The sequence below is a fragment of the Artibeus jamaicensis genome, unplaced genomic scaffold, assembly GCF_021234435.1.
Source record: "Artibeus jamaicensis isolate MK-2021 breed Jamaican fruit bat unplaced genomic scaffold, CSHL_Jam_final scaffold_537, whole genome shotgun sequence".
Lineage (NCBI taxonomy): Eukaryota > Metazoa > Chordata > Mammalia > Chiroptera > Phyllostomidae > Artibeus > Artibeus jamaicensis.
The window spans coordinates 35065528-35076617 of NW_026522047.1; the positions used below are offsets into that span (position 1 = coordinate 35065528).

The 11090-nt window shown below is 39.3% G+C and overlaps 2 pseudogenes; both read right to left on the reverse strand.

Annotated features, from left to right (window-relative positions):
- Positions 1 to 1238, reverse strand: LOC119048345 (pre-mRNA-splicing factor RBM22-like; annotated as a pseudogene).
- A 5233-nt stretch (positions 1239 to 6471) lies between these two features.
- Positions 6472 to 7127, reverse strand: LOC119048223 (translationally-controlled tumor protein-like; annotated as a pseudogene).
- Between the last annotated feature and the right edge of the window lie 3963 nt (positions 7128 to 11090).

Below are 11090 nucleotides of genomic sequence, written 5' to 3' on the forward strand. Positions count from 1 at the left end.
CTAGGGGCTGCTGTGTTGCCCCACAGGAGTTCCCATGCTCTCAGGGTCCTGAGAAGGAGAGTGGATTGGTCCTGGACCCCTCATGAAAGGAGGGGGTGGTATCATTGGGTGGAACACGTTGGCCCCAAATCTGGAGGTGGGGAAAGGGCAACACGAGGGGGTGGAGGCAGAGCCACGTTCACCACGGCTGGAGGGCCACCAGGGGTAAGTCCAAGTGGTAGGCAGAGGCTTCTGCAGCTGCAGGACGAGGAGGAAGAGCTCCTGGCGGGCCTGGCACAGGCTGCAGCTTGATCCCGGATTCTGTGGTTCTGTCATCTTTTTCTTTTCCTCTGGCTGCTTGGGACCTTCCCCATTTCATATTGACTCTACCGTCATTGACAATCAACTTATTAAAAGACTTGTCCACAGCCACTTCTGCAGCCTGCCTTATGGCAAACTGGATGAAAGTTCACTGTACAGTGACGATCATCTGGATCTCTCCAAAATGGCAGAAATGATTTCTTAGGTCCGTCTCAGTAACGCTACGACCTAGGCCACCAACACAGTGTGGTGATAGTCTTGTCCTCTGGTGAGTCCGTACAAGGCATTGTTGAAGCCCACTTCAGAAGTTTATCCGCTACAGGGTCACCGATTCCGTAATATCAGTTTTTAATGTTCTGATCGGCAAGAGGATCATCTGGATCTGCAGGCTTCTCATGTCAGTTTGGACAGTCCTCTGCTCCCTCACATTCTCCTTTGACCCAGAAGGAACAAACGTGGGGTCGATTCCTTCTGTAACAGGGTGCGGTCCGGGCCAGTTTGAGCAGCACGTCAACGGAGAGTGTGTTTCCCCGGCATGCCGACTGGCTGTGCTCCATTAGGGTTAGCAATCTCCCTCTCCATATTCTGTGTATAGTACTTTGTTGACCTCTGACCTTGGCATGTCATCCTTGAAAGACAACCCTGTGTCACAAACCTGGATGGGCAGGCCATGAGCTAGATCCAAGAGGCAGGTCTCAGATACTCTTTGATTTACTACTGGTTTGGCACACTTCAGTCTCCTTGAAACACGTGCAAACCCCGGACCAGCAGCGAAACTCTGTGAATGGCCTGGCACAGATTTTGCATTCTTTCCCGTACTTTTTTCTGGTTATTGGAATATATAGGTTTTCTCCAAGATACATCTGGCACAGAATGGGAAAGCCTGCATCCTCTCAGCTCTGCCTGTTGTAAGTGTTGGAACCCAGAGAACTCGCCATCTTGAGAGTGTCCAGGGGCAATGGAAGCTTCCAAGTGGGAAGAAGGAGATCAAGTTTTTTTAGTAGAAATAATCAATAGATTAGTATTCAGAATATGCAAAGAATGTCTACAAATAAATAAGAATAATACAATAGAACAAAGTATAAAAGATATTAAGAATTACTGAGAAAAAAAGTCCTGAATGATAAATAGACACATGAAAATATACTGATGAGATACTAGATTTATAAAATTTAAAAAGTCAAACAATTAAGTTTTGTTAAGGTTATAAGCAGGAAGTCTTACATACTTTTGGCAGGAGTACAGTCAGTACAACCACTTTTCCTATAATTTGGAAAAATCTTGTAAAGGTGGACATGTGCATATCCTAAGAACTGGCAACACACTCTGGCATATACCTGAGATGGATTCTCTCACAAGTACGTAAAGAATACGTAAGAATATTCATAGTATGCACAGTAGCATTGCATGAAATTTCCAAAAAAATGGTCAGTGACCATTGGTGAGAAATGAATCCGGGGAGGTAGAATCTTGTATATCATTCTAAATAGCTTGACCTTGCAAAACAATGAAAAGCCACGAGGACAAGAATTTCATTTTAGAAAGATGACTCTAGTGGTATTTTAGAAGGTGAATTAGAAAAGGACATAGCTGGAGGCAGGAGGACCAATTAGGGATCCATTAGTGTCCAGAAGAGAAATGGGGCTCAAGGTAAAGAAGTAGCATTGGAGACAAAGGAAAGGCAGAAAAGAGAAATACTACAAATGCCAAATCATTTGTTGACTGGCTGGGTGTGGAAAGGAAAAGAAAGGATCTTTCTGTCTTGAATGAATTATAGTCACCAAAGAATATTGACAGTGTTTCTATGGAAAGTCAGTGGGTCCCGTAGAATAAACAGTCTCCAACCTAGAATTCTGAATTAATTAAATGCATTGATTTGTTGGATAGGCTCTTCCTATGTGATATGTATGAATTTAACGGTGCCCCGTGCTACCCTAAACACCGATTTAGTTTCTGCATAATTTTCTAGCAGTATTTTCACAAAGCTCTTTTAAGGGGCTCAAATACAACCTTTGTTCTTGATACTACCTAAAATCACCATTGATATGTCACGGGATCATCTCTGCCTCTCCATTCTTCCAATGATCTTAAAAGGCAGGGTGTGTGGATTCATCAACCTGGGACCTGGGATTCAAGTCAAAAGCATGTTACCTTGTTCATTTTGCTCCTAGAATTAAAGACTACTGAATTGTGTTTCTCTCTTGCCTGTTTTCTCTGAAAAGTGAGGAAGCATAACAATTATTAATATGAAATAACCTATATAATTGTGATTGATATAGTAGACACTTAGTTGCTATCCACTCCTGCACTTCCTTTCATTTATGGACTTTGCCCAAGTTTCTTAATGGTGACAGCGTCTTCCCATTCTGAGCTATTCAGTTTTAAATGGAAGTGAATTCAGATATGGACTCACTCATTCAGCATATTCCCAGCCACCGATTGAGAGATGAGTAGGCAACTGTAGGCTAGGAGCTTGGTCTTCTGGGAAAGAAGAACTTCTTTCTTTTTCCACAGCAGCTTACCAGAAGAGACACTCTTACTCTGTACAGTGTAGTATGAGGATGTGAAACTGGACTTGGAAAAGTTATTTGTGCCTGAGTTAAAAACTGCCACATGGAACCCCAGAGAAGAAGCCAATATCTCAAAAGGTAAGACCACTGAAATGCCATTCCAGTGAAATGCCACTGGAAGCTTCTTTCAAAGCCAGGATGACCTATAGACTTTTCATTTGCATGAGTCAATATTCTGCTGTTATTATTAGAGGCATTGTGGGGATAATGATGTATCCAGGAAATTGTACTTTATAGGGAAAAATCAAACATTTAAAAAATTCTTTTATCACGGCAAAGAATTATTTAATATGATATTTAGCCACTACACTTTGATACATGTAAAAGTTATTATACAACTCAAATGAATTAAATTCTACATAGAAGGTATCATAACTTTCTAGGCCCAAACTATCATTTAACAATATGAATTTTAAAAGGCTTTTTAAATCTGGTATCTAGAAAAATTTACTACAAACTATTAGCACTTAAGATTAGGATATAAGAAGTTATAACAATTATAGTTTCCCATTTTATCAGGAAGATGAGTCAGAATGAGTAGGAAAGTAACAGAAAAGCACTTTGGTCAAACACACACACACATAAATACAGTTTTAACAGGAGTTAGTCATAAGAATTTTTTTAAGTTGTTCGCTTTCCCTTTCAGTGCAGTGTTAGTTGGTTTTAAGTTGTAAAAGTTAAAGGAGACATGTGTTTTTAAATTGTTTTGATATACCTTCAAGTTTACAAATGTTATAAAGTAGTCAATGTTAAAATATATTTGATAGTTTAACAATAACGTTTTGCTTCCAGGATAATGTTCTCACACTTTATAGCTTTGAGAATGTACTTTACTCATGGGAACTAAAAACTTTATGCTTTGAGAAACTGAAGGGAAAAAGTTCAAAAGGTAGTCCATGACGGTTTTGGGGGGAGACAGGGTGTGAGGTCCAGAAAATGGATAAGACTGTTTGGGTTATGCTGTTCTCTGATTTAGTAAAGAAAAATGCTAATGAATTTTAGTTAACCTCAGGTTATCAACATTCTTGCTCAAGATAGATTTATGGTAAAAATAGACTACTGCACTGTCTTGTTAAATTTTTAAACATGAGTTTAGATGAGTTACAAATAACATCCTCTACCCTTAGGTCAAAAGGAATACATAAACTCAAAATTTTTAGATAAGAACACTTATTATAGTTTCAGCTTTTATACTTCCTGTTAAAATAACTACATAAGTATATACGATCTTGCTTTTATTCTGGATATATAACACATTCATTTTTTAAAATGTATGTAAAGTAACGCATGTTCATCATATTTTCATTTTGAAAATTTTTAGAAATACAAAGAGCAAATTGCACCCAGAAATAACTTTTGTTAATATTTTGGTGTATATAATTTTTCCCTTTTTTTCTATGTGTGTATTCATGTGGATTGTGTGAGTTATTTAAAAAGTGTGGAGATTCTATTTTAGGTATAATTTTATTTTTTATGGAATTCATGAGCACATCCCATGTCATTAAATATGCTTTTAAATGCAAAATCTGTATTTCAATAGCTACAAATATCTTCTTTTAGAAGTTTTGCAAACTTTTGATCTTCTTCAGTTGCCAGGCATTAACACCATAATCTTTCAAATCATTTCTCTATTGTGTATTAGTTTATGAAGTGCCAAATATAAAAAGTGCCATGATAAATGACTCTATATGTAAATTCTTGATAATGTTATTATTTCCTTAGGATATGTGTTTAGGGTATACTGTGATTAAGGTAACAGCTATCTATTTGTGAATTTATATCCATAAGTGTTATACTCTTCTCTAAGAGTATATACTCTTCTTTAAATATACATTCACCACAGTTGAATATATATTTTAAATCTCTCTTAATTAGTACATAAATTATATTATTTCATCATAATATTTACTCCTAATTTTTAACATTCCAGTAAGACAATTATGTCCACCAGTAGATGAGTGGACAACACATCTACGGGACATTTACACAGTGGAATACTACTCATCTGTAAAAAAAAGTTTTCCCTTTGCGACAGTATGGATGGACCTAGAGAATGTTATGCTAAGTGAAATAAGCCAGTCAGAGGAAGACAAGCACCATGTGATTTCATTTGTATGTGAAATCTAATGAACAAACTAAACTAACAAGGAAAGTAGCGACAGACTCAGATGGCGAGCAGGCTGACGGCTCTGGGGGTGGGGAGGGCAGGGGACAGAGGGGATGAGCAAAAAAGGAAAAAGGCTCATGGACATGCACAGTAGTATGGTGAGGAGGGGGGTATAAGGGAACTAAATGGTAACTGAAAAAAAACTACAGTAAAAAATGTTATAAGTGAAGTAAGATAATTACATAGGTTTCTGATCCCCATAGCTCTTTACCTGAGCCTCACACCCCCAGAGGAAACAAACTGGCTATTTTAACTGTTCCTTCTGGCACAGTGTCTAACTATTTCTAAGTAATATGGTTGTACGTTTTGCTTGTTTCATCTACTTTAGGCATTATCTTTGGACTATTATGGAAGAAATAGCACACTAATTCCTATCTACCCGTCCTACCAATATGTTTATACAATATTTAAGTCTATCATTTTGTGTTTTCTTCCTAGAATCTCCCCACGTGGAGGACTCTATGTTCTTGTTCCAACCTGGGCTGGGTGCTCTCAGGGGCTACCCCATGCCACCCACCGTGGGATTTTCCTTGGCCTCTCTCCGGTGTTTAATCTCTATTTCCTGAATCTCGTGTCTTCCTTCACTTGTCACACCCTCCTGTTTTAGTGGCACTCATTCATTTGGTTTGGAGGCTCTCTGGCATTCTGCCGGGAAAGCTGGCTCCCTCCTCAGCTCTGCCACTTTCCATGGATATGCCCTAGCCCTCGGTTTTTCCTTCCTGACGCATAGGCGCCCTGTGCCCATCTGATTTTCCTATTTGAGAAATTTGTTAAAGCCTCTGAGTGCGATCCCCCGGCCTGTACTCTTCATGTGGGTTTATAGCTTTCATATGCCTTTATTGTCATGATAAATGGGAGCTATATAGGTAGGAAAACACGTGCTTTCTTGACATGAAAAGCCCATTTCATTAACTTAAATATTTTACCGACATTTTCCCCCAACTGTATTAGTGTCTTTTTATTCTTTTGATAATCTCTTCCAGTGAACTACCCAGGTTTGTAGGTGATGAAATGTTCACTGAATCCATTTCAGTTATTGCCTCTGTGGTGAGCATGGTCTTCCCCTTTATTTCAACTCAGAATTAAGACTTTTGATCCTAGTTTTTCATATCCCAGCCCAGGAATAGTTTTCACTGTAGAAGCTAACTGAAGACAGTTTTACGCTTTACAACAGTGGCCTGCAACCAGGCCCTAGCTTCTCCAGGAACACTGTACAGGATGGGTTTCAATGTATATTAAACTAAGAGGTGTTCTCTCAAATGAGTTTAAATGTATTTTCTTTTCAGACAACCTGTATGATGTGTTTTTCCTATAAACAATGCCTCTGCTCCAAATAGATCAAAGTCAAAATCAATGAAGGGCTCAAAATAACATCAGTCCCATTTGTCCTAGTCCTGGTGTGTGGATAAAAAGCAGCAGCAGCTGCGAAATTTGTTAGCATGTTTCCATTTTTAAGCCACCCATAAAGAGAATCATATATGGGGTTGCATCATTCTCGCAGTACTCCTGCAGAGCAGTCATGCATCTGGATGCGTGTTCACATCCATCAAGAACCGGTATTTTCAAAATTAGCAATGATGTGCTTGATTTGTTCTACAGCCCCTGTCATAAAAGGTCTTAGTCTTTCTGGTCTGAGTTCTTCAAGTTCCTCTTTGCTGTCCTGTCATTTGAGATATAGTTTCTGTCAGCTTCTTTTGAGAAGCTGGTTTCCTGCAAATGGTAGGTCCTGGCAATATCAACAGCTGTGATTACTGTGCTTTCAGTACATTCGCCCTCTAGGCCTTCAGCAGAGGCGTTGCCAACAATAATTGAGTCATCAATGGTACCTCTATCCTACTAACCATCTTCCCCTCTACCTCCAGATACCGCCTGTCTGTGGTCTCTAGGATCTTGTAGATATCAGAGAACATCTCCTCATGACTGACGAAGTCTCGGTAGATGACTGAGTTCAGAGCCAGCACTTGGTCCAGCCAGAGCAGTGACAGGGGTATGGGGGTGGGAAGGAGAGAGCGAGCAGAAGAGAATAGAATGCAGAGAGAAAAGAATGCAGAGAAAAATCCAGATGTTACAGAAATACCAAAGTCACCCATTCTTGCTTCGTCTCTGGTAAGGAAAGCTTTGCGCACCCAGCATAGTGAAAGGGTCACACATTGTTAGAGGTAGGAGCTTAGAAACAGCCCAGCAGTAAAGCATCAGGGAGAGAGGGATAGAGCACAGAAGATAGTTTTTTATAGGGCTGGTAGTCTAAAAGTTCAGAGTTCCATTTAAGCTGGGGAAATAAGGAGAAAATAAAATCCCTGTATCTAAGACCCCAACTCTTATGTTGATTATACATTCTCAGCCGAACCATGTCATTCATTTCAGTAGAGTAGGAGAAAGCAATGGCAATGGAAAAAAGGGAAATAATGAGATAGTGTTTTCTTAGTCTTTGAACATGCAACATTGGCAACATGCTAGATTCATTCTATTAATTGCATAAGCCACATCTTATAAACACATTTCCATGGGCCGTATGTAATAGGCCTTGGCTCCATTCACTGCATTTATTGACTCCTCGAATTGCTAGCATATAATTTTTTTCACATATTTTCATCAAATAAAATTCACTTTAATTTTTATGAGCATATTTATAACAGAAAATGTCTCCCCAAATGGTTTGGGTCTCCAAGTGGCAGAAATTTTATGTGCTTCACATGTGAACTGCCAAAGATCTCAGGCAACGTAAGCACTAATCACGACCACTTACTGTTCTGGTTCAGACGTTTTCTCAGTACATTGAGTCTTAGCCTAAGTAAAAAATTATTTGACTTGAACATATCCATACATTGTGGCTCAAGCAATTTATTTTTGGAGTAATAAACACAACTTTGTTCCTAATTGGAGGGAAATGGTGCTTAGAATTGAACCTGTTACCTTCCTGAAATTGAAGTCTAGAACACATGGAGACATTCCTCCTACCAAAGGCATTTGCTCATAGAAACAATCCACATTGCATCCTTCTTGTAGAAGGCAGAGTTCTTTGGAATCTACTGAAAATGGAAAATTGATTGCATTGGGCACAGAGGACATTTATATTTATAGAAATACTTTAGATAAGACAAGACTTTTAAAAGCCAGGAAAGAAATCACTTTTAGGGGGAGTTCAGAAAAATGTTGTAGTCTTTTTTATTTTTAATAGGCATAAAGAGGATTGTTATATTGATATTGACAGAAATTAGGTGCTTAATTGATGATTTTAACTTAAAAGGATGAATTGCTCTAACGTTGGTTAAGAATTTTTCTTTACTATATACAGTTCAATTTTGTGGTCTGGCAAATGACCAATAGCCATTTATCTAGTACACATACCTTTCCACAGCTGGATTTTCAAATATGATTCTAAAGTTCATGTGACAGAACTATCCTGAAAATAAATATGTCAGCAGGCTTTGCTTTATTTTATGCATTTATTCTGGATGTAACATAACTTGATACAAACACAGACGACACCCTAAGACATTTTGCCAGAGCTATTCAAGTAGAGCATCGTTTGAGATTGTGGAAGGTGATTTAGAAACACCTGCATTGAATATTTATATCCTTGCCTTAAATCCTAAAAGTCTTGCAGTTTTATAGTCCTTTTGGGGAAACACAGGAACTACATTAACACTTGTTAGTGTAACAGTTACCGCACTGCTGAGAAAGACTCTGTAAAAAATCTGAAAATTATGCAAAAAAATACTAAGGAAAGATGAAAAAGAACTAGCATTTTTTCAGGCTTTATAGATTTGGGAATATATTTTTCAGGATATTTTAAAAAATGTATCTTTTATATTTTGGGTCTTGGGAGCATGAAGAGGAGATGCATTGGAATAAAATTCTGAATATCATATTCAAATGAGCATCTCTGTCTGTTGTCGTGTTTAATAGAATGTAGGTAAGAGACCCAGCTGCTGTCATGACAACAATCAACAAGGTATTCTGCTCAAATTTGCTCTACCTGGTCCTCTGGGAACCTCTGTCTTCTGAATATTATTTCCACACTCTCTCTCCTCCCTCTCTCTATTCCTCCCTTCCTCTATCGGGTCCAACTTGATACCGCACAAGACAAAAAGCGTTCTGAATCTGATAGAATAGGAGCTGATAAATGACCAAGGAGAAGACCAATAGAGTTTCTTCCCCTCTCTATCAGCAACACACTAACGTTTAACACCCAGGGCCTGAAGAAGCTCCTCCACCCTTCTTGTCAGGGGCAGTAATTTGCGGCCAGGGCAGTGGGAGTGCCGCGCTGGAGCTGGTAACGTGCATTTTTTCAGAGTGGGAAGTTTTACAGACTACGAGACAACACATTAGCCACAGGAAGTGCCATACTTTTGAAAAACCCCTCCCCTCACAAGATAAGCTTTAATAATAACAATAACAATAATCATTGCTAACATATCTGAGTACTTACTCTACCTGGGCACAGAGTGGATTACATATAAATCTCTTAACAGTCCCATTAGGTAGATACTTGTGTTATCCCCTGTTCCTCAATGAGATACCTATATCGGTGATCTATTGTGATTAACAAACTACCCCCAAAATCAGTGGCTTCAAATACTGACCCTGAATGGAACTCAGGATTCTGTGGATAGTGATGTGGGGGAGGGGCTTCACTGGCTGGTTGTTAGTCTTGATGAATTTCTCATTCTCCAGCCTGCTAGTCCAAGCTTATCCATGTGGTCATCTCAAGTTCTAAAAGCTCCAGAATGGAACCTGCAAGACCACTTGAGGCCCAGACTTGGAACTAGCACAGCCATCTTATTTGTGGTGCAATCTGTTGGTCAAGAAAGTCACCAGGTCTCCCAGGTGTCCGGGTTGGGGACCTTGCTTCCCAGAATGACTTTCACTGTGACTACCTTTGCAATTCTACTACTGTTTTTGAGTTGGAGAGAGACGTTCTGACGTCAAATATCACACAGTTAGTAACTGACCTCTCACACACCGCTGGTAGGAATTGTACAGACACCTGGGGAAACAGTTTGGCATTTTTTGAGTTGTCTGTCCCCTTATTATTACATTTGAAGAGTTCTTTATATATTCTGGATGTAAGTCTTTCATCTGACGTATGCATTGGGCAGATTTTCTCCCAGTTCTTGGCTCGCATTTTCATTTTCTTGGTGGCGTTTTGTTTTAAAGACAAACGTTTCCGTTTTAGTGAAGCCCAATTTACTAATTATTTGCTTTCCTGTCTTGTGCCTTTGGTGTTTTGTCTGAGACTGAATGAGCGGAGGAGCAGTGGTTGGGAAGAGTCAAGGGCAGTCCCGGGGGTCTACGGGTATGGCCTGAAGTGGCGCCAGTGTTTTGTGTACAAATGAGTTTTGCATTCTATTTAATGACCTTACTTGCCTTAACATAAAATGCAGTTCTTTACGTATGAGCAAGTTTATCTGATGCTCCAAGGTAAAAGCCCACATTTAGCCCATGGCACAGGACTGTCTATGTTCAGGACATAGGAACTCTAGGTTGAGAATCATAGCACTGAATGGCCACTTGCCTCAGAAACTAACATTATTATCCATAATGAGTTTCAATATAAATAAAAGTAACAAGGCTACAGTTAAAGGGGGAATTGCCTTAATCTTTTCTGACCATCAACTATATTAACTTTCTATGTAGATTCCACTATTCAATTGCTTAAATATGTCTACGCTACTAATAAACCTTCCAGAATGAATAGCAGATGAACAACTGAATATAAATGAAAACAGATGCCTCAGTGAAGAGGATCCAGAATTGTCATCAACTCTTCACGATCACTACATGTTTTCTTTAACAAGCTCACATGCCCACAGCACATTGCCAAAGTTTATTGACTTCTTCCAAAATTTCTGTATGAAATTATGATTATGATCTCATGGAGTTCAGGATTACTGAGTAAAGAGCACGCCTCCCCAGGATGTTTTTTCAAAGGAGCGGGTACCCCCAGGAGTGCTGGGGGAAGGAGCACACATGCGTTTGAGGACACGATGAGCCTAACCCCTGCCGGACGCTCTCAGAATCTTCCAAAGTTTGAGTCCTTCCACATCTGA